Source organism: Cervus elaphus, chromosome 20 (genome assembly GCF_910594005.1).
Source record: "Cervus elaphus chromosome 20, mCerEla1.1, whole genome shotgun sequence".
Lineage (NCBI taxonomy): Eukaryota > Metazoa > Chordata > Mammalia > Artiodactyla > Cervidae > Cervus > Cervus elaphus.
In genome coordinates this window covers 111343111-111368417 of record NC_057834.1, presented here as the reverse complement: position 1 = coordinate 111368417, position 25307 = coordinate 111343111, and the positions used below count along the sequence as shown (strand labels likewise).

The 25307-nt window shown below is 44.7% G+C and overlaps 1 long non-coding RNA gene across 1 annotated transcript in view; it reads left to right on the top strand.

The window, feature by feature from the left end:
• LOC122678228 overlaps positions 1 to 23457 on the top strand; it is an 85442-nt gene extending 61985 nt beyond the window's left edge. Inside the window, exon 6 of the long non-coding RNA XR_006336039.1 lies at positions 23211 to 23457. This is a non-coding gene — a long non-coding RNA (uncharacterized LOC122678228). The remainder of the gene's footprint in view (positions 1 to 23210) is intronic.
• The last annotated feature ends 1850 nt before the right edge of the window (positions 23458 to 25307 follow it).

Below are 25307 nucleotides of genomic sequence, written 5' to 3'. Positions count from 1 at the left end.
CAAGTCTATTCTCTATGTCTGTGCATCTGTTTCATAGGTAAGTTCATTCGTATCCTATTTTAGAGTCTACATATAAGTGGTATCATATGATATTTCTTTCTGATTTATTTCACTTAATATGATAATCTCCAGGCCCATTCATGTTACTGCAAATGACATGATTTCATTTTTTACGGTTGAGTAGTATTCCACTGTATGTCTATGTACCACAGCTTCTTTATCCATTCATCTGTTGATGAGTATTTAGGTTGTTTCCATGTCTTGGCTATTGTGAGTAGTGCTGCTGTGAACATAAGGTTGCAGGTATCTTTGAATTACAGTTTTGTCTGGATATATGCCCAGGAGTGGGATTGCTGGATCATATGGCAACTCACAAGAGTTTAAATTTGGTGAATGAATGAACAAATGAATAAACGATTCAGCAGTCCACAGAAGGGAAAACTAATTGCATACCAGGTGATGCTGAAGGAGAAACTTGTCATTAAAAATCCCAGCAAGGTATCACACCGAATTTCCAGAGAGCATTGAAGTGGAAACAAACAGCTCTCTGCCAGGGCCCTCTTGGCTGACACTTCAGAGTCTCGGCTGGCGAGGGGCCCTCAGAATGGAAGCTGGGTTTAGATCCTGGAAAATTACTAGGTTTTCTGGTCTCCTGGGTCCTCTGCAGTCTTATCAGTGCAGCTTTGTCAGGGTTTCCATCATAAACCCTGGGTATGGGGCTAAGTGGCCTGTAAAACCTGACTCTAGGCTAAAGCTGGCAGGCACAGATCAGGCTAAGATGCAATTAGTTTGACTCGTGGAGTCTTTGGTTGGCTTCTTTGCTTAATTGGGAGAGCGCAACCAAGAAACACAGGTTTGGTGCTCCTTCTGTCTCTAAGGACAGGCTCAGAAAAGCTTCTGTTTCAGGGAAGGAAAACAGGCCCACTGCCAATGCAGAGCTCTGGGAAGGAGTGGTTTGGAGAGGGCTGCTCACCAGAAGTTGAGAAATACTGCTGGGCAGGTGCCAAAGGCAGTGCCGTGACTGGGGCCAGCCTCTAGCCAGCCTAGTCCTTCAGGTTCCCGTGGTTAAATTATGCGGTCCTTATGACTAGCTTTTGTCCCTGAGTGGCGGTGTTCTGGGATGGATAGTTGCAGCAAAATAAAATGCTTGTTTAAAGCCATGCTTCACATGGAAGCTCCCTGAACTCAGTGGTGACATTTATGCATTATTTTGGTCGTTGCCTATTATTACTTCTTTGTCTGGAGTGAGTAGTCTGGAAGTATAACAGAGTCAGAACTTGCTCCAAGTATAGGCACTGCCCCTTGCCCAAGGATACATGTAGGAAGATTTCTGACCTCATTGGGGTGTTTGTTTCTTCATTTCTTAAAGTTGGGAAAATCATACATAATTTATGGCATTGGGATGAAATGTAAATTACACAACTTATAGAAGGGCTAAAACTGGCAAAAAAAAAAAAAAAGCAGTCAGTTCAGTTCAGTCACTCAGTTGTGTCCGACTCTTTGCGACCCCATAGACTGCAGCACACCAGGATTCTCTGTCCATCACCAGCTCCTGGAGTTTACTCAAACTCATGTCCATTGAGTCAGTGATGCCATCCAACCATCTCATCCTCTGTCGTCCCCTTCTCCTCCTGCCCTCAATCTTTCCCAACATCAAGGTCTTTTTAAATGAGTCAGTTCTTCCCATCACATGGCCAAAGTATTGGAGTTCCAGCTTCAACATCAGTCCTTCCAATGAATACCCAGGACTGATCTCCTTTAGGATGGATCAGTTAGATCTCCTTGCAGTCCAAGGGACTCTCAAGAGTCTTCTCTAACACCACAGTTCAAAAGCATCAATTCTTCGGCACTCAGCTTTCTTTAAGTCCAACTCTCACATCCATACATGACCACTGGAAAAACCATAGCCTTGACTAGATGAACTTTTGTTGGCAAAGTAATGTCTCTGCTTTTTAATATCCTGCCTAGGTTGGTCATAACTTCTAAGGAGTAAGCATCTTTTAATTTAATGGCTGCAGTCACCATCTGCAGTGATTTTGGAGCCCCCCAAAATAAAGTCTGCCACTGTTTCCACTGTTTCTCCACCTATTTCCCATGAAGTGATGGGGCTGAATGCCATGATCTTTGTTTTCTGAATGTTGAGTTTTAAGCCAACTTTTTCACTCTCCTCTTTCACTTTCATCAAGAGGCTCTTTAGTTCTTCTTTGCTTCCTGCCATAAGGGTGGTGTCATCTGCATATCTGAGGTTATTGATATTTCTCCTGGCAATCTTGATTCCAGCTTGTGATTCATCCAGCCCAGCGTTTCTCATGATGTACTTTGCATATAAGTTAAATAAGCAGGGTGGCAATATACAGCCTTGACGTACTCCTTTTCCTATTTGGAACCAGTCTGTTGTTCCATGTCCAGTTCTAACTGTTGCTTCCTGACCTGCATACAGGTTTCTCAAGAGGCAGGTGGTCTGGTATTCCCATCTTTTTCAGAATTTCCCACAATTTATTGTGATCCACACAGTCAAAGTCTTTGGCATAGTCAATAAAGCAGAAGTAGATGTTTTTCTGGAACTCTCTTGCTTTTTCTATGATCCAGTGGATGTTGGCAATTTGATCTCTGTTTTCTCTGCCTTTTTTAAACCAGCTTGAACATCTGGAAGTTCACGGTTCATGTATTGCTGAAGCCTGGCTTGGAGAATTTTGAGCATTACTTTACTAGCATGTGAGATAAGTGCTATTGTGCAGTAGTTTGAGCATTTTTTGGCATTGCCTTTTTTTGGGATTGGAATGAAAACAGACCTTTTCCTGTCCTGTGGCCACTGCTGAGTTTTCCAAATTTGCTGGCATACTGAGTGCAGCACTTTCACAGCATCAAAAATATGGCTTCCCTAAATAGAAGCTTTATATTACCAGTACTAATACTACTATGATAAAAACACAATGGGACAAATGCTGTCATTGGATATATATTGGGTGGGCCAAAATGTTCCTTTGAGTTTTCCATAGATGTCATGAAGAAGCCTGAATAAACTTTTTGGTCAACCCGATACGTGTGTGTGCTCAGTCACTTAGTCATATCTAACTCTTTGTGACCCCAAGGACTGTAGCCTGCCAGGCTTCTCTGTCCATGGAATTTTCCAGAGAAGAATACTGGAGAGGGTTGCCATTTCCTATTTTAGAGGGTCCTGCTGATCCAGGGGTTGAACCCACATCTTCTGAACCTCCTGCATTGGCATGCAGATTCTTTACCACTGAACCGCCTGGAAAGCCCGGCCAAATGAAAGCAAAGATGTAAAAACTCAAAAGTGTGAATGCCTGTGTTTGAGAGTGGGTGGAAATGGGAGGGGAGTTAGGGAAAGCTTCACAGAGGAGGTGACATGCCCTGAAAGCTAAAAACCAGACTATAAATTTTCCAGGTAAAGAATAGAGGAGAGAACATTCAGCTTAGTCTGAGCAGCATATGCACAGTACTGTGTGCATAGTTGGTTTGGAGCATGAGGACACATCTTTGTGTCCTGGTCACAGGGCACGTGACAGAGGGAGGGGTGTGACGGTGCCATGGATGTTCCCATCTGAAGCAATTCTTTCTTCCCATCCGTCTTCTTTTTCTCATTATCATTTTAGAACATTTTTGTACATGCATATTCTTTGGTGCACAGCTGCATAAGGGAAGGAACTGGCCCTCCATCACATGGGGAATTAGTCAGAGCCCTGGTCTTTGGGCCCCAGCCCCAGCTCTGGGCTCACAACTCTCCTCTGGGGGATGTGGCTTTTTCTGGGCTCCTTTTCCTTCATCAGAGCTGACTTCCTACCTCTGGATCTGCTCAGTTCTCCTCCGCCACCCTCTGCCTCACTGCTTGGCCTGCCGGAGGGCTCACTCCCATAAAGTTCTCTTAAAAATTTTTTATGACTCCTTAGTCCAGGCTTCCAGTCTACCCTGCACCACATGTGGGCTTGTTAATTCTTTCAACGGTCCACGTATGGCACATCTTAGGGATGGAGGCTCAGATCTACATGGCAGCAGCTGTGTTCACTCTAGGGAAATGCCAATAGATGTCCATCTTCCAGAGTGAGGGGCAGGGGTCAAGGTGAGAACTGGTAGCAGGCAGGCAAATACATTTTGAACACGTGCTATAATGGAAGATTGTGCCGGCTACTTTTATGTCTGAAATTGAGATTCACAGCCTGATGGTATTATGAAATACTGTGGATAACTTACTCAAATTTTCCAAGTCTCAGCTTTCTTAAACATAAAATGGGATCATAGCACTGATGACTGCAGAGACAGCAGATCAGATTCCTCAGTGGCTTTGAGGGTCTCCGATTTGTATATTCTCGTTGATCTGTTCAGGTTTGTAAGAGACTCTTAGATGAAGCAGATAATTCCTTGGCTCATCAGTTGAATGGTCTCCCTGGAATGGGCTGTGAACACTGGACCTTGAGTTAGGACTAGAAGCCATAGGCGCTGTGTGCCAGCTTGGGAAGGTTTGGGGTCAGAAGAGAAAATTAATTGCAAAGAGCACAGCCCTCATTTTCCCCTTTTGTCCCTGAGAGGGGTGTGCTCAGGACAAAGTGAGGGGACCTACTTAGGTTCACCCAGGTCTGTTAAAGCTGGAGAGACAGGGAGAAAATCTATAAAGCCTCCTCCCTCCTTGAGTCAAGTCCACTAGGGTGTGTTTCTTATGCCCAGGAGGCATGTGCTATTTGGGAAAGAACCTGACTTTGGAGTTAGCTGGGGTCTCCCGTTAGCCGTTGGGTGTCCACAGGCAAGTCACTTAACCGCTCAGCTTTTCTTCTACACGAAACAACATTCATGTGACTTTCCTGAGGGATAAATGACCTGGCACACAGGAAACACTCTGTAAACGGTAGTTCCCTCCTCCATCTTTCCAGAAATACCTTTTCCCTCTAAGGACTCCCACCCAGCCCCAGGGCACAGCTCAATAAATTCCCTGTAAAATTCGGCTTCTCTGGGCCCAGCTTTGGAAATTACAGCAAGTTGATTCATCACATTGTTTGAATTATGGCAATATGAAAATACAGAAAACCCACTGGGAGTCAGCCTTTTCCCATATATAAAACAGGGTTATGATCCCATATAAACTTTTAAAAGAGAATACTTTAGTTTATATCTTCATGCATATGATTGGGGAAAAAAGAAGAAACAAGTGTAGAAAAAAGAATACACTGGCAAAGAACATAATTCAAACCAACACTCCTGCTTATTAGTCCCTCAGGTCCCTTTTCTTTATCTTCATTCTTCATCTTCATAACATCCTGGATCTGGCGTCCACATTGTAATGGGCTGTGGACTTTCAAGGGCCTTCAGGGTCTGGCTGCTTCCCCGAGATCCCTCAGCTCATCCTCTCCTCTCCATCTGCACTGCCACAGCTTGCATCCTGGTCACCAGCATCCCTGCCCTGGACCACTGACTACCTTGCAATGAATTGTCCCATGACCTTGCAGGATGCAACATGGAGGTTGGATGAGAGTGGAGAAGAAATTCAGGGGACACAAATAGGTATGTACTTTTCCCCATGGAAGACCTTCAGAGGCCCCCAGTGCCCTCAGGAGAAAGCCTGAACTCTAAACAGTCCTGCCAGCTCCCCACAACCCAGTGCTGCCTCTCCAGGTTCTCTTCCCATTTCTCTCTCCTTTCTTTGAACATGCCCCACTCTGCTTCCTCTGCCTGAAAGGCTCCCTGCTCTGAAATCTCCTCTTCTCCTTTGCTTATTCCTATTTATCATTTAAGACTCAGTTTATATGTAACTTCCTCTGGGAAAATTTAGGAATGATGGTAAATCCAATGAATCTGTTTTCATATTCATTCTGTGATCTGCGCAGGGCAATGACAAGACTGATTTTTGTCTATCATTCTATCCCAGTGCTTGGCAAGGTAGTTTCTTACTTGATGGACACTTGAAAAAAAAATCTGTGCTGTGTTGTGATGACTGATTTTAGTCCCAATCTGGGTTCTACCATCTTTGATACTCAAAGTCACTTCAATGGTAACTTTATCACCTTTCTCATCTGTAAAATGGGCACAAAGATACCCACTCTGCAGTATCATTGTAAGAATCAGAGACAAGACAATAAAATATACAGCGCATAATTATGGATTTAATTTCCTGAGTGCCTACTCTGATTACAAGGTTTTGGGGAAAGAAGAAAATTCCTAACACTATGCCCATCAGTCATGCTAAATTAATCAATACTGGCTAATGCCTACCAGAGAGGCACAACAGTAAATTCCTGGATCAGGGTTCTGTTTACACTTGGAAGGGAAGGAATATCAGTTCTTAGTTTTCAAATGAGACCTCCTCTTGCATGGCAGCACATGAAAGAATTGCCTGGGCGTGAGTCCAAGGTTCTGTATGCAACATATGTGGATATTCAAATATAATTTCATTTATTCATGACCCCTACCTGTCAAGAGTCCACATCTAATTCAAGAAATACAAGTGATTAGTTTTATGGTAAAGGTGTAAAGGGAATGATAATTGTGTAGCTTACTAATTCTTCTATTATTTTTCATCCCTCTGTCTTTATCTGCTCATCTATTTTTTAGGAAACAGCAAAGATGGCTAAAGATCAAACTCTCCTAAATAAACATGAGAGATTTCTCTAGTTGCCAATCTTCTTACCAAAGCCACTGAGAGTTTTGGATCTGGGCAAAGCACTTGCAATGGTATCTGAAGAAATTCTTGGCAAAGTGGGCTGGCAGAGAACTCCAAGGCTTGGAGATTAGAAACAGGCTATAAGATTATTAAAAGATCTTTTCCCAATAGTCCACCATCTTGTAGTTAAACTGTGTGTCCACTTAGATTATCTCGTGTGATCTTTGTGCAAAACTCTGATATTGTACGAGTTGGCATTATCCAACTCATTTACAGAGTAGGAACAGGCTCAAAGATTCATCCAAGGTTGACCAGTTAATGTTACTGCCAAGACTTCACTTTGATTTTGTGACTCAAAGTCCTCTTTTTGTCCTACATGTACTTCATCCAGGCAGGCTGAGCTCTGGGTCCCTGTTCTTATCCCTGCCTCCTCCTTCAGTCTGGAGGTCTGAGGAGGAAGGGATGCTTTATGCACTGCCCCCCCTTCTCCGCTCTCGGTCTCAGCCCCTGAAGCCTCTCCAGCCCACTTCTCCAGATAGAACTCATCACTCCCCCTCTGCTCTGTTCATCTGGTATGCTAATGAGTAACAAGTAGGTGCGATGCAATGTGGTCTGAGCCACAGGGAAGTATGAACTACACTGTGGGTTTCTGCTTAACTACATGGTATCAAGGGAGAGGGCTGGTAGGGAGGATCTAACAATGGTTGGGTAGATTCTAGGTATTTTACTTCTCATAACTGTGCACAGTATGTATTTCTATCCCTGATATATAGCTTGTTGTTCAATTGCTAAGTCATGTTTGACTCTTTATGACCCCCTGGGTTGCAGCATACCAGGCTCCCACAGGCCAGGCTTCCCTGTCCATCCCTATCTCCCAGAGTTTGCTCAAATTAATGTCCATTGAGTTGGTGATGCTATCTAACGATCTCATCCTCTGATTCCCTCTTCTCCTTTTGCCTTCAATCTTTCCCACCATCAGGGTCTTTTTGATAAGTCAGCTCTTTGCATCAGGTGGCCAAAGTGTTAGTGCTTCAGCTTTAGCATCAGTCCTTCCAGTGGATATTCAGGGTTGATTTTCTTTAGAATTGACTGGTTTGATTTTCTTGCAGTCCAAGGGACTCTCAAGAGTCTTCTCCAGCACCACAGTTCAAAAGCATCAATTCTTCAGCACTCAGCCTTCTTTACGGTCCAGCTCTTACATCCATACCTGACTACTGGAAAAACCATAGCTTTGACCATATGGACCTTTGTTGGCAAAGTGATGTTTCTGCTTTTTAATACATTGTCTAGGTTTGTCATAGCTTTTCTTCCAAGGAGCAAGCATCTTTTAATTTCCTGCCTGCAGTCACTGTCCACAGTGAGTTTGGAGCCCAAGAAAATAAAATCTGTCCCTGCTTCCACTTTTTCCCCATCTATTTGTTGTGAAGGGATGGGACCAGATGCCATGATCTTGAACGTTTTTGAACGTTGAGTTTTAAGCCAGCTTTTTCACTCTTGTCTTTCACCCTCATCAAGAGGCTCTTTAGTTCCTCTTCATTTTCTGCAATTAGAGTAGTATCATGTGCATATCTGAGGTTGATGTTATTTCTCCCAGATAATGGATTGCATTATGATTAAAAGCAGATCTTGTCTGCACAAGGAAAAGGAAAGGTACTAGAGCCTTTATTGAGTGCTTGCTATGTGCTAACACTTCACACATGTACAATAGGTTGACTCCTCACATCATTCTATGGAGGAAGGGATGAGAGATTGTATTTTACAGATAAGGAAAACGAAATTTAGCAAAGTGGAGTAATAGGTTCATCCAGGGAATAAGTGGTAGAAGCCAAATCCCAAGACGTGGTCCCTATTGCAGTTCCAGGAAACTGCCCCAAATGCCCACAGGCCTGTCTGATGAGAGGGTGTCAATCCAGGTTAGTACTGTCCATGCTGGGATGAAGTAGAAACAGACTGCAACTATTAGATGAGGAAGAAGGAGGGGGTTATGAGGTGTGAACAAACAGGAAACGACTGGGATATAATCATAGGAAAATGTAGGAAATATTCCAGAAAGTCAAGCTTTTTTTTTTATCGGAGTACAAGCACTTTATAATGTGTTAGTTTCTGCTCTGCAACAAAGTGAATCAGTTACATGTATGTGTGTGTCTCCTCCCTCTCTAGCCTCCCTCCCACAGTACCTCCATCCCACTCCTCTAGGTCATCACAGAGCAGCAAGCTGATTTCCCTGTACTATATAGCTGTTTCTCACTAGCTATTTTACACTGCAGCCATGAAATTAAAAGACACTTACTCCTTGGAAGGAAGGTTATGACCAACCTGGATAGCATATTTAAAAGCAGAGACATTACTTTGCCAACAAAGATCCATCTAGCCAAGGCTATGGTTTTTCCAGTGGTCATGTATGGATGTGAGAGTTGGACTATAAAGAAAGCTGAGTGCCAAAGAATTGATGCTTTTGAACTGTGACGTCAGAGAAGACTCTTGAGAGTCCCATGGACTGCAGGAAGATCCAACCAGTCCATCCTAAAGGAGATCAGTCCTGGGTGTTCATTGGGAGAACTGATGTTGAAGCTGAAACTCCAATACTTTGGCCACCTCATGTGAAGAGTTGACTCATTGGAAAAGACCCTAGTGCTGGGAAGGATTGGGGGCAGGAGGAGAAGGGGATGACAGAGGATGAGATGGCTGGATGGGATCACTGACTTGATGGACATGAGTTTGGGTAGACTCCAGGAGTTGGTGATGGACAGGGAGGCCTGGCATGCTATTCATGGGGTCACAAAGAGTCGGACACAACTGAGCAACCGAACTGAACTGAACTGAGTGTATATATGTCAATGCTACTCTCTCAATTTATCCCACCCCCTCTTTCCCTCTCTGTGTTCACATGTCTCTTCTCTTATTTCTACGTCTCTATTCTTGCCCCGCAAATAGGTTCATCTGTACCATTTTCTAGATTCCCTATATTGCACCAACACACGATACTTGTTCTTCTAAGAAAGCCAAACTCATAGAGCTGTTTGCAGCAGACGTGGTGGGAAAGTCACCCTCTGGCCCGAAAACCACAAGTTCTAGGGAAAAATATCATATCGAATCACAGAAACTCTTTGAAGAAAAGGGTCTTTCATTCGTTTAATTGGTCAGTTCATGCTCATCAATTCTCTACTACGAGCCAGTCCTATTCTGGGCATAGCAGGTTTGAGGTTGAATAAAACTCAGTTCCTGCCCTTGGGCTGCACATTATTGAAAGGTTATGGAGAGAGAGAGAGAGACGTGTTTCTGGGGTGAGCCGTGTATAAACTGATAAATGCTATGACTTTGAAAAGCGCAAAATCGGGAATGGGGGGTCATAAGGGACAGAGAAACTCTGCCTGGGGAAGCTCAGAGAAGGCTTCAAAGAGAAAGTGATGTGAGCAAGACCTCAAAGGAGGAGTAGGCATTCTCCAAGTGGAGATGTAGGCAGAACACATTCAAGGCAGAAGGAAGAGGGTGGCAAAGGCTCAAAAGCTGCATGAGGCAGATTCAGGGAAGAGTGGGCAGCCATACATTAAGTGCCTGAAAAAAATGTATATTAATATAATGTGTCTTTTCTGACTCTTTAATGTCTGTGTCCCCCAGCTCTGTACTTTTAACACAGAACATAGACCTCACCCAAGGAGACTGGTGAGTGAGTGCAGATGGCCAAATATATAATGAGGAATCAGTACTCAGCTGCCAGCTGATTCCATCCAACACTTCATCTCACCCACATCTCAACAGTGTCACTGCAGGGAAGCTGTCAGTTAGGATGCAGAGAGGTGGTTAAGCCCAGCAGACTCAGGACCTGGGGTGGTTAAACCCCGGTCTGAATTTGACTCAGCTGCTTACTATTTGTGTCACCTAATAGATTCTGTGTGTCTCAATTTCCTTGTCTGTTAAATGGGGTGGCAGTATAACAATCTCCTAGGGTTGCTGAGGATTAAACTTGAACATTTTGTGTTTGTATTAAGTGAATCGGGGGAGAAGGCAATAGCAACCCACTCCAGTACTCTTGCCTGGGAAATCCCATGGATGGAGGAGCCTGGTAGGCTACAGTCCATGGGGTCGCTAAGAGTCGGACACAACTGAGTAACTTCACTTTCACTTTTCACTTTCCTGCACTGGAGAAGGAAATGGCAACCCACTCCAGTATTCTTGCCTGGAGAATCCCAGGGATGGGAGCCTAGTGGGCTGCCGTCTATGGGGTTGCACAGAGTTGGACACGACTGATGTGACTTAGCAGCAGCAGTAAGTGAAGCAGTCTCCCTCCCTAGGTCTTTCTGAACTTGATGGAATCCTAACATGACTGACTTTGGAGACAGTTTATTCTCAACCTTCTGAAGCACATGGAATAGTTGTTTGAATGGGACCTCAGAGATCTTTTAGCTCAACTTCTCTGGTTTGGAAAGTTGGCCTTGTGATCTTGGGCAGGGGGCTGAATTGCAACATCTGGGTGCTGGTGCCTAAGAGGGATAGTATGGCTAAAGCACCCAGTAATACTAAGTGCCAAGTACTGAAAACCCTGAGATTCCACAATGCACCAGCCTCTGCTGTGCTTTCGAGAAGTTGACTTGTTCATCTCTCCCAAGAGTCTCATGAGGCAGCAACTAAAATCACTTCCATTTTACCAATGAAGACACTGCAACATGGAGAAATCAAATGATTTTCTCAAAGTCCCAGCTGGTCCATGGCAGAAGCAGGATTTCAGTTTGGCATTCTGACCCCAGAACAGGTGTTCCTCTGCCGTGTTACCTTACCTCTCTGTGACAAGGGCAAGGATGGCTACCTCTGTTATTACTGTTTCAGAGTTCTTCACTCTGAAGAACTGGGAGATCTGGGAGATGAAAATCTCCAACATAATCCATACAATTAAAACTGTGTGGTGCAGTGGTAGAGTCCACTTGCCAATGTAGGAAACTCAGGAGATGTGGGTCCGATTCTTGGGTCTGCAGGATCCCCTGGAGTAGGAAATGGCAACCCACTCCAGGATTCTCGCCTGGAGAATCCCATGGACAGAGGAGCCTGGCAGGCTACAGTCTGTGGGGTCACACAGAGTCGGACATGACTGAGCATCTGAGTACAGCACACATTGTTATGTCACATTTATTGACCATAAAATGCATTGATGTATAAATATTAATAATGTCAAATTGTCACAGAGCATGTTGTTGTTGCTGTTTAGTCACTAAACGAAAATCATTATAGAGCAATAAAGTGCATAAAATGTGTAATAAGCAACTTGGAAAGCAATGTAAAATATTCTCTCAGCTACCTTGGTCTGTTTCTTTGTCATTTTATGTCCTTGACTTGAGCTGATCCCCGTGTTCCTGAGTTGCTGAGGAGGACTGTCCGCATGGCAGGGGTTTTCTGGTCAGTGTTCCCAGTCAACAAGCAGTGATGACAGCCCTGACTGCAGTGGGTGTGAGTGACGCTGCTGGGAGCACGTCTCCACTTCCTCTCCTGGCTAACCTCACTCCTGACGAGTTCCTGGAAGGAGGGCAGCTCATTGCATAGTCAGAAGGGCCTCAGGGTCTCAGCAGTTCCTGAGAATCCCTAGAATTCATTTTGTTTCTTTCTTCCCTGACGACATCACCCTCTCTAGAGCTCATTTTCTTCTTAGGAAATCTCAAGCTGATTTGGGGAAAGCCCGTTACCTATGGCCCTGTATGAAGTGTTGGGAAAAGTTCTGCCAGGGGACAGGGAGTCAAACTTCTGGGCAGAACTGGGCCACTGGCTCACTGAGCTGTCCTGGGAAAATCACTGCCCCTCTGTGGGCCTTAGTTTCCCTTTTGTAAAATGAAGAAGTTGGTTCTATGATCTGGAAGTTTCCTTCTGGTTTGAATACTTACAGTGTAGCATCCAGGCTTCCCTGATGGCTCAAATGGTAAAGAAACTGCCTGCAATGCAGGAGACCCAGTTTCGATTCTTGGGTTGGGAAGATCTCCAGGAGAAGTGAATGGCTACCTACTCCAGTATTCTTGCCTGGAGAATTCCATGGACAGAGGAGCCTGGTGGGCTACAGTTCTTGGTTGCCAAGATTTGGACGTGACTGAGTGACTAACACTTTCACTTTAGGGTCTTCCCTGGAAGCTCAGACAATAAAGAATCTGCCTGCAGTGTGGGAGACTTGGGTGTGATCCCTGGGTTGGGAAGTTCCCCTGGAGAAGGGAATGGCAACCCATTCCAGTGTTCTTGCCTGGAAGATCCCATGGACAGAGGAGCCTGGCAGGCTACAGTCCATGGGGTCATAAAGAGTTGGACATGACTGAGCAACTTTCAGTTCAGTGTAGGATCCATCTATCAATACTTTAAGTCATAAATGAAGCATATTTATTATTGAGCATGTTAAATCTAGAATGTTGATGCATTAAACGTATAACAGAGAACCTTGAATTGCGGTAGAGCATGTTACCTGAATGACACCCCTATCCCATTCTCACTTTCTACTATGTTTCACAGGCATTTTTGGTGGTAGTTTTAAAATAGATCTACAATTCTTTGACACTTGTCTTTTCAATAAGTGCTATCTTATTCTCCTGCCCTGTGTGACTTCCAAAGTTAGCTCATAAAAGGCATCACAGAGGGACTTCCCTGACAGTACAGTGGTTAGGAGTCTGCCTGCCAATGAAGGGAACCCAAGTTTGATCACTGGTCTGTGAAGACACCACGTGCTGCATGGGGCAACTAAACCCATGTGCCCCAACTCCTGGAGCCCTTGCGCCTAGAGTGTGTGCTCTGCAACGAGAGAAGCCACTGCAATGAGAAGCCCATGGACCACAATGAAAAGTAGCCCCAACTCACTGTAACAAGAGAAAGCCCCTGAGCAACAATGAAGACCCAGCAGAGCAAAAAACAAATAAATTAAAAAAAAAAAAAAAGAAAAGCATCACAGATTCATCTCTGTTCTTGTTGTAGGATTGCTCACCTGGGGAAAGCCAGCAGTCATGTTGTATATGTTCTCAAATGATTAAAAAAATTCCTTGGCGTTTGGAAACATCACAGTTTAGAGGACAGCCAGTTGCACATTTCAGTAAGTCTCAGTGACTGTTGAGTGATCTGGGCAACAGTAAGCATGAGCTCTGCTGTGTGGGAAGGGAAGTTGAAGCTTGGAAAAGGCAGCTATTCAAGGACTATCTCTATCACTATCTTTCATGACTGGATATCTGTCTAAATTATTCTATTGAGATTTGGGCTTGTGGAATATTTTAAGGATTTAGGTTCAGCTCAAAACTAAAAACTTCTTCCTTATTGACACACTGCTCAGAGGGGCTAAGTACATTTGTTGGGATCTAGAAAACTCTGCCCATCCAAAACGGGAGGAAGAGAAAGCAAACATGTGGTTGATTCCTGCAGAGTGTATGAATGATAGGAGGTCTCCCCGGGGTTAAGGCTCTTTGCTTTCTCCTACTTTGGTGTCATCATAAAAAAAAAAAAAAAAAAGGTGACTTCTGGCATTTTTCAAGAATAGTGATTCCCCATATTTAGGTGATTTTTGCAGCTTTCAAAATGACTTTACTATGTCCCATCTCCTTTGTTATTTACCATGAGCTCCAGGGGGAAGTATTGGTATTATTCCCTATGATGGGGTTCATTTTATCCATCAATTGCATTGTATCCAGACCTTTGGTCAAAGGCAAGTCTAGACGTGACTGTCAAGGTACTCAGTAGACTTTCAGTAAAGCAGATTACCCTCTATAATGTGGATGGGTCTCAAAAAGACCTTAGATAAAACAGGATAATCTCCCCTGAAGAAGAGTGAATTCTGTCCCCAGACTGTCTTTGTATTTGAGCTGAAGTATTATCTCTTCCTGAGTTTGACCTGCTGGTCTGCCCTGAAGACTTTGTACTTGTCAGCCTCCAAAATTGCTTGAGCCAATTTCTCAAAATCTTTGTCTCTCTCTCTACAGTTGACTCTTCAACAAGATGGGTTGAAACTGCACAGCTCTACTTACACATGAGTTTCTTTTCTTTTTTCCAGAAAATATAGTACCTATATTTTCACTTTCTAGATCTTTAAATTAACTAAGTTTGGGGAAAGAGATGACAAGGCTATGCTGTGCTTAGCCACTCAGTCGTGTCTGACTCTTTGCAACCCCATGGACTGTAGCCCACCAGGCACTTCTGTCCATGGGGATTCTCCAGGCAAGAATACTGGAGTGGGTTGCCATGCTCTCCTCCAGGGGATCTTCCCAACCCAGGAATCAAATCAGGGTCTCCTGCATTTCAGGCAGATTTTTTACTAGCTGAGGTACCAGGGAAGCCCAGAGTTTACAACATGTGGACTCAAAAGAACTGGGGTTTGAATTCTGATTCTATGTAATGGTTTCAGTTTCCTGAACTTGAGTGGGTCATCTATCAATTCCTATGTTATTGAGGCAGAGATAGCAGTACCTATAACTCCACCTCCCTCAGAGGCCACTAGTTTTAATATTTTGGAGCGTTTCCCCCCCAGTGCCTTATAGTCTCTTTTCTCTTTCCATGTGACCAGTCTCATGATCCATGTTGAATGATAGTAACAATAACAAATAACAGCAATATTACTTACCACATTCCAAGTCATATTTTAAATGTTCTCTAGCAAGTGTTCGCTAATTTAATCCAGACCCAACTTCACAGGTAGATGTTGTTATTATTGACATTTACAGGTGAGGGAAATGAGAAGTAGGAGAGATCAGTAATTTGCCCAAGTTTACACAGCTAGTAAGTAGTGAAGTCAGGATTTGAATTTGGAGAGGGTAGCTCCAAATCCTTTGTTTCTAAGGAGTATGGATTTCAGAGAAAGAGAGAAAAGCAGGAAGCAGGAAGCTGAAAGCTGTTTAGCTATGGCTTCCTCCCTCCGTCCCAACAAGGTGGGAGTGGAAAGAAGACAGGATTTTGGGCTGATGAACCCAGTTCAGGTCATCACTCTCATTTATTAATGTGACCAAGCTCTGCTCCCCTTCACTGTCCTCATTTACAAATGAGGAGTTAGAGACTTAAAATGCCCTTTCAGTGGTGCTATGAGGACCAGAGATAAGATACTCAAAATGTCTAGTATGATCCTTATACATAATCATTGCCCAAGAGACAGAAGTTGTTGGAATTATTGATGATTATCTTTCATGTCCAAGAAATAACAAATTCCCAGATGCAGCCCTGCTGGTGAATGGTAGAGGTGTTGGCTGCATAAGAGTTGGAAGAAATAAATGGGAGGGTGAGGAAAGGGATTCAGGGGCATCTGTCAGTGTGAGTGGCCCCTGATGTTAGAGACTCACAGAAAGGCTGAAATATCCTTCAGGGTAAGGATGTTGCTTTCTCATTCATTCATTCAACAAATATTTCTAAAGCACCTGTGTGCCAGACACTATTCTAGGTGTTTGAGCTTTATTAGTGAGCCTAAAATAAAACAAACAAACAAACTCTGCCCTCTTGCAAGTTACATTGTAGTGGGGAAAGATAGGCAATAAGCAATAAACACAAGAAAAAGGAAGTTATTGAGTACATGGCTAAAATGGTAAGAGCTATGGGAAAAATAGATCAGGTTAGGGGGACTGGGAATGCTGGCGGGGTGGGGTGGGGTAGAACAGTTACAGTTTTAAAGACAAGTTAACTTTGGACCAGAGACTTGAAGGAGGAAGCCGTGTGTATATCTGGAAAAAGTTGTTCTCGGCAGAGAGGCAAATAGGCCAGCGTGGCTGGAGAGGAGGGAGCCGGGTGGAGAGCAGCAGGAGTGAAGGTCAGGGTGATGACAGACACCTGGACCATAGGGACTGAAGTCCAGGCTTAAGCTTCGGCTTATCCTCTGAGTAAAATGAGGAGTCAACTGAGGATTCTGAGTAGAGGAATAACTTTATCCATCTTTTTAATTAAATGGATCATTCTCGCGGCTTGGTTGAGAGTGGACGATAGGGGACAGGGTTGGCAGCAGGCACGCTGGATAGGAGGCTGTTGCATAGATCCAAGTGGGAGGGGTTGATACCTCAGACCAGGATGCTAACAGAGGTGGTAGCAAGTGGTCTATACCTGGAAGGTAAGCCCAGCCTGGTTTTCTGACAGATTGGATGTGGGATTAGAGAGAGAGAAGGATGACTCTGAGCTACTGACTTATCTGACCAGAAGATCTGGGTTTCCCTCAACTTAGGTGAAGATTGGAGATGAAGCAGAGTTTGGGATGAAGACCAGGTGTTCAAATTGGGAGACGCTGAGTCTGAAATACCTATTAGATATCTATGAGATCTAAGGATTAGATGTCTAAGAGGAGATGTTGAATAGGCAGATATATGAGTCAGGGATTTAGGGGAGAAGTCTGGAATTAGGATGCATACTTAGGAGTCATCAGCATATGATCTGTAAAACCATATATCTGGTTGAGATCATCAAGCATCTGTCTATGTATCTATATATCTGTGTATTTAACTCTGTGGGTATGAATGTATGTATGTATCTGTCATCTATCTGTCACTTCTCTCTCAATCCAGAGAAGAGATATGAAGAAACTAAGAATGGTGCTCTGTAGCCCTCTAACTTTAGGAGGCAGGGAGAAGAGAGGAAACCAGAGAAAGAGGCTGAACAGGAGTCATCAATGAGATAGGAGGGGAATCAAGAGAATGTTGAAAGCCAAATAAAGAAGGAGCACCATAGTGGAAAGGGGAATCAACTGTGTCCAAAGCTGCTGTTCGCTCGAGGGAACTGATCATTGGATTCAGCACATGCAAGTCATTTGTAACTTTCACAGACTCATGTTCATAGGATGCAGAGGTGGAAGCATGACTGGAGAGGGTCCAGGTGAAACTTCAGGGCGGGCATTGAGCCAGGAAGAATACCAAAACTCTTTGGAGGAGTTCTTTTGTAAATGGAAACAGAAAAACGGAGCAGTGGCTGGAGGAGCATGAAGAGTCAATTTTGGATTTTGTAAGAGAGATGGGAAGGACATAGGTGTTTGCTGGAGGATGGAAAAGGCAGAGCGAAAATTTGAAAGCATAGAAGAGAATGGAGGCAATTTCTCCACAGGACAGACTGTCTCTAGAGACAGGAGGAATGGAAGAACCCACAGGCATGGGTACAGGGTGGACGATGGACATGAGGGTGTGAACGTGTACAGGTTATCTTCAGAATTCATTTGTTTCTCAGTGACAAGAGACAGCAAAGTCATCAGCTGAGATGGGGGAATAGGGAAGAGGTGCGGGAGATTTGAGGAAAAAGGGAAAATTGTGGAGTACAGTAGGCCCTCTGTATCCATGGGTCCTGCATCTTCAGATTCAACCGACCATGGATCAAAAATAGTAGGGGAAAAAAATCCACAAAGTTCCAAAAAGCAAAACTTGAATTTTCTGAGCTCCAGCAATGATTTACATAGCATTTTCATTGCATTAGTTATTATAAGTAATCTGGAGATGATTTAAAGTATCCTGGAGGATGTGTGTAGGTTATATGCAAATATCACACCATTTTATATAAGGAAGTTGAGCACCAGTGGATGCTGGTATCTTGGTGGGGGCAGCGACTGAGACCAGTCCCCCAGCGGATATCAAGGGCTGACTGTAACCTCTAGTTTTTTCCTGTGTCCTTTGTATAGGAGTCAACACAGGGGAAATGCGAAAAAGACTCAAGGCATAGAAACGAACTGGATTTCTGGAACATTGCCCTCCCTGTGCACTAGTTTTGGCATCTGATGAGGTTTAAATCTTGGCTCCCTAGATATGTGGCCTCAAGGATGTCATTGTCACCTCTTTGATTTAGGTCTCTCATCTGGAAAGAAGGGGTTACATGAGGTTACTAGTGTTGTGTGCCCAGCTGGTGCCTGGCACACAGTGGATCCTGCAACAAGGCCACTACCGTTTTCCAGGCGTTGTTGCTGTGTTAGCCCAGTGGACGGCACGATGACCTTGGAGTCTGAAGAATTTTCCATTTTTGCACCTCAGTAAAGCAGAGTTAATATAATGATAGACTTAAACTAACCATAAAGACCAACTCCCAATTTTTTTTCCCCTCTTAAAAGTGGAAGAAAAGATTGCGTGAATTCAGATTTACCATCTTCCAAACAAATTGCCGAGTTTTTTCTCTTTCCAAATATATAAATGGTAGAGTGGACAATTACAAAAGATAGACAAGCAGGGCCAGCCAGGCCTTTGCTGGCAACTTTCATGTAAATTGCTCTGCTCCTCTGCATCTCAGCTCCTTCATTTGCTACGTGGGGAATCGCAGCTACTCCTGTAGGGCAGCTCCTCCTGAAATTGCTCTGCAGCTTCAGAGCCTGAAGCAAACGGGGCTGAGCAGCAGATATAAAAGCATTTTGCAAACTGGAGGGTGGGGAGGTGCTCAGGTAGTGGCTGGTGTAGCCCTGAGGGTGGGGGGCTCCTGTGTAGCTGAGCTGTCCCAGGGCTCAAGGGTGGCAGCAGCTCATTACGTCCCAGAGCTACTGTTTCCAGAGTGTTCCAGAAGGGCCCCGGGCAGCTTCACATGCTTCTTTTAGTTCTGACTTTTGCAATATTTCTTGGTGAAACCAGGATATGCTGCTTATGCTCTGGACTAGAAATAAAATACAGAAGGGTCAGGTTGCCCAGACCCTAAAAAGGAGCAGATGGGCAAGAACACAGTACTCCTTTCCATCTTTCCCAATTCTCCAGGGGAAACCATGGCAGGCAGTGTCCAGACCATGGGTCCCAGACCCCCAGTTTCCCCAGACTCACAGAAGGAAGGATGCTCAGTGACAGGCTCACAGGGGCATCAACAGGCATTGGCGTCTATGGTCCTGGGCTTGAACTCCAGACTGATTATACATCCTGGCTTGCCTTGGCCAATCCTGTTCAGGCCTGATGACTCTGGGTAATGATGATTAGCAATTCCTTTCTTTGTCAAAGGTGTCCCTGTTTGGGTAAGGAATTGCAAGGTCATCCTGTGGATTTATGATCTTTGCTTCAACTTTTTTGAACCTTCTTTTTCACATCTGAAGAACAGAAATCATCCATTACATACTATAGGGTTATTTTGCATAATTCTACATTATTTAAATAATGGTAATCAAATAAGATATAAAGACTAGTATTTTAATGCTAGTAATTTAAGACTTTTAATACATTGCTATGGTTTATGTTCCCATCTTCTCTTCTCTAAAGTATTTGAATAAAATTCTAACTGATCCTGTGAACTCTGGACCAGGTGTTCTCAAACTTTAGGGGCCATCAGAATCCCTTGTAGCACTTATTTATTTATTCATTCAATTGAAGTATAGTTTATTTACAGTGTTTTGGTATATAGCAAAGTGATTCAGTTACACATATATATATAAGTACATTCTTTTTCATCACTGACTCAATGGACATGAGTTTGAGTAAAATCCGGGGGTTGGTGATGAACAGGGAAGCCTGGTGTGCTGCATTCCATGGAGCCGCAAAGAGTTGGACACGACTGAGCCACTGAACTGAACTGATTTTTTTTCAGATTCTTTTCCATTATAGGTTATTACAAGATAATGAATATAGCTCCCTGTACTATACATTAGGTCCTTGTTGTTTATCTATTTTATATAGTAATACAGTAGTGTGTATCTATTAATTTCAAATCCCAAATTTATCTTGCTCCTCGTCTCTTTAGAAATCGTAAGTTTTGTTTTCTATGTCTGTGAGTCTATTTCTGTTTTGCAAATAAGTTCATTTGTATCACTTTTTTAGATTCCACATATAAGGGATTTCATATAATATATTTCTTTCTCTTTCTGAGTTACTTCACTTGGTATGATAATCTCCAGGTCTATCCATGTTGCTGCAAATTGCTTATTTCATTTTTTTTTAAAATTTTGAATTTTTTTAATTGAAAGATAATTGCTTTACAGAATCTTGTTGGTTTCTGCCAAACATCGACATGAATCAGCCATAGGTATACATAAGTCACTCTTTTTTATGGCTGAATAATGTTTCATTATGTATTCATACAGCACATCTTCTTTATCCATTCATCTGTCGATGGGTCCCCTGTGTGTGTCTGCTCAGTCACTTCAGTCGTATCTGGCTCTTTGCGACCCCATGGACTGTGGCCCACCCTCGCCCCCAGCTCCTCTCTAGGGCTTACTGAAACAGATGGCTGAACCCCTTCCCAGTGCTTCTAATTCAGAGACTCAGGCAAGGTGGGGGGGGGGGTGCTTCAGATCTGGCGTTTCTAACAAGCTCCCAGGTGCAGTGGATGTTGTTGCTCTGGGGACCATGCTCTGAGAACCACTGATCTAATTTCTATTCTTCCCTTCATTTTCCTGCTCCTGCCATAGCGACCTTCCCAAAACACTAGTCAGATGGCGTGGATCCCACTGCTTCAAACCTTTCAGTGGTTGCCTCGTGCCCTCAAGAAAAAGCCCATCTTAGTGAGCCACTCAAAGCTCTGCCCTCTTCCCTGTGGCCTTGACCTCCCGTTGTGGTGCTTGGCATGCTGGCCTGGGTGGTCTTCCCTCTGAGGGGCAGGCTGCCCTGGGGAAGCTCCCAGGTGCCAGGCAGGGTGCTCTCTGTTTGTGACTTTGGGCAAGTCACTTACTTCTCTCATGTGTATGGAAACTGAACATAGTAGTCGTAGGGAAAGAGCAAATCAGCCAAGATGGCAGTGGTCTGTCTGTCTTACTCCACGTCCTCTTGCTCTCACCCCACATTTTGTAAATGATGACTTTGCATGGTTATGTGACAGCTGAGATGGTTTGCAGCACTATGCATGTGCATCAAGACCTATGTAAGCACCACCTGAAAAGCCCTTGTGGCTGAATCCACTGGAGCAGCCACAAGAGAATACAGCATGCCTGTTGCTGCTGCTGGCTTGTTGCCGTGCCAAGCAGTAGAGAACAAACATGTTTGTAGTTCCCACAACTCCTCAAGTCTTCCTCCAACTTCTTCCTATCTGCTGCCTTGCCCACCCTGGCTTCAGTGATCAGCTAGACAATTGGGATAGTTGTCAGGATACAGGAAGACAGCAGAGTTAAGAATTCTCTCCTTGTCCTGAAGCTGGGAAGGCCAAATGAGCTGTATGGAGGGCACTCAGCTCTGTGGCTTCCCCACGACAAGTCTTCAGGGCTTCCCCCGGCCCACCTGACCTGCCTTCCTGCCCCCTGAGCCCTGTCAGCTGTGGCTGACAGAGTCTCTTAAGTACCACTGGAGAGGCACACCCCAGGCCAGGTCTCTTTCAACAGGGTGGTTAGGGAGGGCTTCCTGGAGGAGATAAAACTTGTATGTCCCTTTCAATATGGCCACTAGATTGCTGTTTTCTGTACCCTATTTTATTTTTTCATGGGCTTTTTTTCCAACTCGTTCTTTCTCGTATACAAATATGAATCGAGCAGCTCGTCCATGTCACACGCTGTGCTGAAGACACAGAGAAGAAGGAGGCTGCAAGCCCTGGAAGGCAGGCCTGTGCTGTGAGACAGCAGGGCAGGGGGACCAGGTGTCGGGCTTTGCAGTGGGCGTACCTGGAATCAAAGCTCCACTGGGCCTTGCCCTGGCTATGTGAGCTTGCACATGTTATGGACCATGCCTAGGCTGTGTCTGTGAAATGGGGCTGAAAGGCCCCAGATCTGAGGCCTATTGGGAGGAGGGAATGAGACAGCTGACAAAGTGGGGGCAGAGGAGAGGGACTCTTGAGATGTGAGCCTGTTCTCTCCCTGACTGTAGGGAAAGAGGGGGCTCTAGACCTCTTAGCCTGTAATTTGCTGAAGGCCCTAGCAGCCTCTGAAGGTAAAGCTTTGCTCTGCTAGCCACTACCTGCTTCTCATCTCCAAAGCCCAGGTCTAGAACTGTTCCATGAGCTTTCAAGAAGGGTCATAGCCCTCACTGGGGTGAACTGAGGCCCTCTGGGACTGACTCCTAAGGATGTGGAAGCCTGTCCATGGAGACCACCATCCCCGAGGGCTTTCTCTGCTCTGCGGTGGGTGCCCTGCCATGCACTTGGCACAGACGCCCCTGAGAGAAGCATGAGGAAGCACTGAGGGGTGGTTGTCTATGGGTTCTCTAGAGTTGCCCTACGAAGAGCCACAGGCCGGGTGGCTTCAACAACACATACTTATTTTCTCACACTTTTGGAGGCTGGGAATCTGAGATCAGCAGGGTTGCTTTCTTCTTTCTTTGGCTTGTAGAGGTCTGGCTTCTCCCTGTGTCTTCACATATCTTCCTTCTGTAACCATCAGCGTCCAAATTTCCTCTTCATATCAGGGCATATCAGGGTACGGGTTGAGGGTCCTCCCCAGCTTCATTTTACCTTAATTACCTTAGAGACCTTATCTCCAAACAGTAACATTCTGAAGTACTGGAGGTGGGTGGGGTTAGGACTTGGACACATGAATTCAGCCCATCACAGGTAGCCAGCCCCCAGGGCTGTCCCCAGTGATCCTGCCTCCTCGTTCCATGGCCTGGTGCAGTCCCTTCCCATGCTCTTCGAGAGTTGGCTTGTGTGTGTGGTTGGCCAGCAGTGTGTGCAGATCAGTGGCATCACTTGTGATGTTGTTGCTGTTCCGTTGCCCTGTCGTGTCTGATCCTTTGTGACCCCATGGACTGCAGCACTATCCCTTGTGATAGGCGGTTCTAGAAGACTGGTTTCCATGTTGGTTGCTCCTGATCTCTCTCTCTCTCTGTCTCAGATCACCTGCCCTGGGGGAAGCCAGCTGCCCTGAGGTGAGGCTGATGTTGTGGGGAACTGAGGCCTCTTGCTGACAGCCACGAGTGAGCCATTGTCAAAGCAGATCCTCCAGCTGCAGTCAAACATTTGGAAAAACAACCTCATCAGGAGAGTGAAAAGGCTGGCTTAAAACTCAACATTCAAAAAACTAAGATCATGGCATCTGGTCCCATCGCTTCATAGCAAATAGATGGGGAAACAATGGAAACAGCAACAGATGTTATTTTCTTGGGCTCTAAAGTCACTGCGGACGGTGATTGCAGCCACAAAATTAAAAGACGCTTGCTTCTTGGGAGGAAAGCTATGACAAACTTAAGAGTATTAAAAAACAGAGACATCACTTTGCTGACAAAGGTCTGTATAGTCAAAGCTGTGGTTTTTCCGGTAGTCATGTATGGATGTTAGAGTTGGACCATAAAGAAGGCTGAGTGCCGAGGAATTGATGCTTTCGAATTGTGGTGCTGGAGAAAACTCTTGAGAGTCCCTTGGACTGCAAGGAGATCAAACCAGTAAATCCTAAAGAAAATCAACCCTGGATATTCATTGGAAGGACTGATGCAGAAGCTGAAACTCCAATACTTTGGCCACCTGATGCGAAGAGTCAACTCACTGGAAAAGACACTGATGCTGGGAAAGATCCAGGGCAGGAGGAAAAGGGGTCGACAGAGCATAATATGGTTGGATGACATCACCAACTCAATGGACACGAGTTTGAGCAAACTCCAAGAGATAGTGAAGGACAAGGAAGCCTGGTGTGCTGCAGTCCATAGGGTTTCAAAGAGTCAGACACAACTTAGCAACTGAACACCAGAACAACAACCTCGGGAGAGGTCTTGAGCCAGAACCATGCAACCTCACTGTTCCTGGATTCCACACACTCAGAATCTAGGTGACCTAATACACGCTTATTGTTCAAAGTTGCTAAATTTCAGGGTAATCTGTTACTCAGCCGTCGATAACTAATCCACAAAGCTTGAAAAAATTAAGGGCACGCGGACTGTGAGTGCAGTCAGGAACTGGATTCTTGACTGTCTGGCTCTCCAATCAGATCAGTGCCCTTTTCACCACAACCTGTTACCAGAGCCAAGATTAACTTTGCATAGAGATGGTAGCTGTGAAGAATGCAGGAAGAAGCAAAAAAAGAGGAGGAAGAGAGAGAGAAGATTGTTAATAACCAGTTGGGGAGAGGCTGACAGATACAGCTAAAACCACAAATCAGACAGGCAAAAATAAGGAGGCTAAGGCCACACCAGTCTGTGGCTCCAGGGCAGTAGCTGCTCCCCTGCTGCCTAGGTCTGATGTGTGACCAGAGGAACAGAGATATCTATAGGACCATGACCAGCCCGTGGGCTGTAGGCATCCCCAGAAAGCCTGGGATAATCTACAATCACTCTAGTCTATCAGATCAAAGGCCTGTCCTTTTTTATTCAGAGCTTTGCAGCACCCAAGGCCTGGCTAGGAGGTAAGTCATAATAAACATTTGTTCATTGCCTACTGGGTGCCAGGCATTGAGTTAGATGTTTGATTTAATTTTTTACTAGAAAGACACCTGATCAGAGCATAATTCTATACTCATTTTACAGACAAAGGAGATCAAATTCAGAGAGCTGAGACACTGGGTAATGTTTCTTTCCCAGCTAGTGAGTAAAGACTTGAATTCAATTCTACTTCATTCCGTTTGCTCCACTTCACCAAGCTCTCAGGTATTGTCTCTCCACCAACCTATATTAATGTATAAGGAAGTAGATTGCAAAGAGATTTATTTAAACCTCACACTGATTATATTTACTTCCTACCTTGGGACAGAGGGAAGCACAAAAGGTTTGAGAGCTGAGAACTAGGCTTAGCCTACCCTGGGCACTCAAGAAAGGCCTCCTGGAGATGGGGGTGCTTAAACTGAGTCCTGACAGAGAGGTTGAAGTTAGACAAAGGGAAAGAGTGGAATGTGTCTTAGGCTTATGTGAAAACCAGCCAGGTATTCTTGGGAGCCTGGATCTTCAAAGTGTGGCCCTGGACCAGCCTGGAGGCCCAGCATCACCCAGCAGTTTGTTAGAAATAC